General features: G+C 40.5%; 1 long non-coding RNA gene across 1 annotated transcript; it reads left to right on the top strand.

Moving 5' to 3' along the window:
* Positions 1–804: 804 nt before the first annotated feature.
* On the top strand, positions 805–1,536 carry LOC115592801 (uncharacterized). Its single transcript, XR_003986223.1, has 2 exons — positions 805–1,018; positions 1,310–1,536. It is a non-coding gene; the product is annotated as an uncharacterized LOC115592801 (long non-coding RNA).
* Positions 1,537–4,891: the final 3,355 nt, after the last annotated feature.

Below are 4,891 nucleotides of genomic sequence, written 5' to 3'. Positions count from 1 at the left end.
TATGGGAGAGTTGTTAGGCCAGTTGTCAGACTTATTCAGAACATGCACCAGAAAGTTGTTGCTGGTCGCTAGTATTGTTTCATGTAATGGCCTTTCATATGTGTAAGTGATTATTGGCTCGAGTACGGCCTATGAGTTCCTTCAATTTTGAGGAGGGTTTGGTTCTTATTTGTTTTGGTGATGGTTTGACACCTGTATGTGACTACAAGATGAGTGTGTCCAGGTGGTAAATTTGTGTGCTGTTTTACTGACATGATTTCTAAGTAATTTAACATGTATATGGGCATGTTTTTCCTATGGGTGTCGGAAGGCTTTGCAAACCTTCCTCATTCTAATTCTTCAGGAATAGTCTCTTGACTGGAGTATTTGGTATCTGTGATATTAGCAGCACTGTACACTTTGAATTATTTTTTTTTTTGTCCATTTCCTCCTCTTGATATGATGTTATTGTGCCTGGTATGTTTGTAGTTTGGGTAATGTGCAGTCCAGTCTCATTTCTTTCTTTTGGTATGGTTTTATGGGCAAGTGGAGATCAGTGGGGGGGAATGTAACGGAGTTAAGAAGGAGTGTGATTCCACTTGCCATTAAAACTCATCACACAACACAGAACAATACAGACTTGTGGACTTTTGTGTGCTAAAGGAGCACCAGCCTCTTCATCTCTATTCTCTCCCTATGCTACACTTAAATCTACTAATGAGATGTTTAATATCGCAGTGAATGAAACAGCTCTCTCTTTCTCTCTGCTTGGCAGTTGCTGCTTGGACACTGTGTTCTATACACAGCATTGATGACTGTGGCCAGTTTTTCTCAAACACCAGAGGGACGTTGGGTGGGCCAACAGTGCCACGATCTCTCCACCTCGCCCACTACCTGCTATCAGACTGTATCTCTGCGAGGCCAGACCTTTACAGCCTGGTCTCTCCCCGGTTGGACAGGACATTGAGGAGGTTCACCATTAACCTTCTGTTGTATACTATGCGCATCTCTAACCCCACTGTGGTGGGTGGAGTTACATGTAGGTCCTGCTTATTTGTACTCCCTATCATATGTCTGATCGTAAATTTATTGATTTTAATTCTAATTCCCAAATGTTAGACTATATCCTGGAAGCTGGATGATATCTGTAGATTTGACATTGACACTTTTGTGCTCCCACTGTACATCATATAAGGCCGGCTTCCCTCTTACTACAGTCTGCCTCCGTGCGCGCGCACACACACACACACCTATTTTTAAATTGAGAGATATGAACAAGTTGATTCTTGCCCCATCACTGATTGAAGCTTGCACCTCTCTGGCATTTCAGCACTTCAAGTTTGAAGAGGTGTTTGGAGATTTTTGCTACACCTGCACAAGCACAGACAGTCCAGGAGGTCACTGGTGAGCTGACCATGTTTCCCCCTGAGTTCATGTTGGTATTGTTTGTATGTTCTGGGTTTCTCCACTACCAAAGCAGAGTCTGATCCAATACTTATGTTTATCAAATGTTGATTAAATATGTATCTTGCACAGTGAATAAACACATGTAGCCTAGAGACTTTGGCAAATCTAATTTTTCACAAGCTACTAATACACAAGGTCGTGGCTCAGAACTACTAAATTCATCAGATTAAATTATTAGTACAATGAAAGTATAAAGAGGCGAATATGACTCCTGAAATTGACACAAACAGCTAGAGAGAAGACCTGACACTTTGTGGGAGTTGTACAAACACAAAAATCAACTTACTTCCATCACAAACTCTGGAGTATAATCAAATATCTCTTAAACATATATTCAATATTTTCATTACCTTTTCCATGAGACTGATGATAAACCCAGTAATTTCACGGCACCACAGAACACACAATTTTTTTGCAATTTTTAAGTGAAAATCTTGTAATGCTCTAAAAGTCAAAAGACATAAGACCGAGCAGCTTTAGGAAGAAATAGACAACACTCCTGTCCTTGGCTCTGAACGTTAAAATGGAGATCACCTTATTTGTTTTATAACTTATGAGTAGAAACAGAATAAAGATATACAAAATGGCACTGTGTTAATATCTTTAGATGATCATGGACCACATATGCTGTTGACAGTGCTGATGGTCATTTCCAAGTGTGACCAAAGACACCACTTGTCAGTCTGCCAAATCTTGCATGCTGTGATGGTAACCTAGTCTCATTGCATGTGACACTGAGAGCCTGTACTGTACACAAAATGCTAAGCCACTCATTCCCTTCTACATGTCTACCCTTTAGCTATGCTCCTTTCTATTGAAAATGGCCAAAATGACCAACTCTGAATAAAAAGATGCGTAGCTGAACTGATTAAGCAACTCAGACCGGCAGTCAGCAAGACTGCAGCTGCAGGTAAGTCTCGCCATCGACAATAAGAAGAAAGAGGAGAAATAAATGAGCAATAACTGTACATTGTGCCATTGTGTCCAACATAAGACAGGAGGGCATCGCTGTATTATGTTCTTTTGTATGGCTGGTCACAGTGAAAATAACTGTCAAGTAATCACTGGCTGTCTCTGAAATCTCTGGTGTATTCAGGGATAAATCCGACAGCCACTGCAATTCTTTCTCAAGCATATGAAACACGAGAAAGAATGCCTGGAGCCGGGAAACTGAAAGGCGGTAGATAATGCTAGCACCTGCAGCAATTTGTGCCTTTGTGTGATCTCACCTTAAATTGGCTACATGTGTCCCTTTGCACATTAGCGTCCCGACAATAGGAAGTCAGACATTCTTGGGTGGACAACTTGGACACTTTTGCTGCTTGTCTAGCAAATGCTCAGATTAAAAAACACATATGATAAACATATGAGATATAACAAGACATTTCAGGGTGCTGGTAAACACATATTGTTATCTTTATACAAGGGCCAGACTCCTGTTTTCAGTCTTTGTGTTAAACTACTGGCCCCCTAAAATGTAACAGACAAATCTGAGAGTGGTGTCATTCTTTAAAACGGTAGATCAGAAACTGGTCACTCACTCTCAGCCAAAGTGAAAGTGATGCTGTTAGGTCAAATTTAAAATGTGATTCTCAAGCATTTCTTCATGGTTTGTAATGCAAAGGCCATTGTTTGGTCAACATTCCCTTTTCATGAGGACTGGCCATTTTCTGATAATCATTTTAGAGGCTGTCGGCTGTCTGCAGTTTGCCGTTAACACTCTGGTGGTATTCACCTCATGTGTAAAAGCCACGTTTGATGGTACTTTAAAGCCTAGCTGGTGCAATCAAAACACCAGATACACAGCGGGTTATGTCCACATTTCAATCTGGCCACAAACAACACAAGTGATTTTGGCCCTAGTTGTTTTACAGGCTATAACCATAATATGACCATCATATCAGGAAATGCTTGGGTAGCATAATCCAAGCAGTTTGGCATCCAAAAAAGGCCTGTAAATATACTCCCACCATGTCCTATTTGTAGCTTACTGTTTATTAAAGTATAAACGGTTGTGTGCATCCCTCCTCTGTCTAAGTATGCAATGTCCCTCAAGACTGTTGGCAACAAGGCACATGACTATTCATCCTTTCAAAATAAAACAGCTGTTAGTGGGCTCAATTTTAGAGGTAATGAAGTACATATAAGCTATTTGGACTGGAGTAATCATTGCAAAACACTTGGATAATGCTGCACAAGCTGTTCAGAGACTTTTAACTGCGTAGGCTCATACTGTTTAGTTAAATACACATGGGGTCCTCCTTTATTCATACAGATTCAAGCTGACTGGGAAAGGAAGCCAGCTAGGAGGGTCCAGTCCCCTAGAGGAGACTGTAGGTCATGAGATATAAAAGAAGGCAGAAACCCCCAGATGGATATGTTTCTGCTACAATGAAGTAGAATTAAAAGGCAAGAGTGTATTGTACAGACACATTAGAAGGCTTTACAGGGAGAGAACACACATTTGTTATGGTTTAGAAGGAACGCACCATCTGCAGATTTAGGTTGATGGAAGAGCTTTTGGTTTTTGACTATTATAAACTGATACAGAGATATGAAACCAACCTAGTCTGCTTATTTAGCCCTAATGTGTCTCTAATGAAATTCACAATTGGACAAGAAATATTTCCATAATTCTCTTGTTTATTTTGTAATCAGGATAACAGATGTTATTCTGTGTTTCCCTTTTCCTCAAAATTATGTATATGTACTTGTCCAAACCGACTTACAGCAATTCATATATTAGTACACTGATAACGGTGGTTGCCATGCTGACCAGCACATCAGGAGTTGTTTGGGGTTCAGTATCTTGCCCAAGGACATGGACATTGCCCAGGATGAGAGAGAGGGGGAGTGACATGCAGCAAAGGACCCCTGGCCAGGACTCAAACCCAGGGTCACTGCAGCGAGGACAAAGCCTCTGTACATGGGACGCCTGCTCTACCAACTGAGCTAACGGCGCCCCTGCTCTCCATCTTTAATGTTTTTAATAGTACTATACCCTCTGTTCCTTTCTCAGAATGGTGTCCTTTAACAATTCACTTGTCATATGTCAAAATGCACAAATACCCTCGCTCCGGGTAAGAATATCTTTCACCCAACTCATGGATATAATTTCTAACTTCTATGTCACTTCTGTTATTTCTCACTTGTCTGCCTTTATCTCACCAATGATTGCTTAATGATTAAATCAAAGAAGTGCTAGAAAAAAAAAAAAATCAAATAGCCATGCACCTCTGAGCCCATTACTTCCAGAATACATTCAAGATGGATCTCTGATATCATTAATATTATGTACTGGGGATTGACTGGACAGGTTTATCACTCAAACATTATTAGGTTAGTGGAAGAGACCAGCAATGCAAGCCAGTAAAATGGTGATGGATGACTAAGCATAAGGCTTTTTTAATGCATAATGATTTACACAATATGTCATAGGGGGTTT

This window comes from Sparus aurata, chromosome 1 (genome assembly GCF_900880675.1).
Source record: "Sparus aurata chromosome 1, fSpaAur1.1, whole genome shotgun sequence".
NCBI classification, from domain to species: domain Eukaryota; kingdom Metazoa; phylum Chordata; class Actinopteri; order Spariformes; family Sparidae; genus Sparus; species Sparus aurata.
Note: the sequence above shows the minus strand (reverse complement) of the source record. Positions and strands in the feature narration are given on the sequence as shown.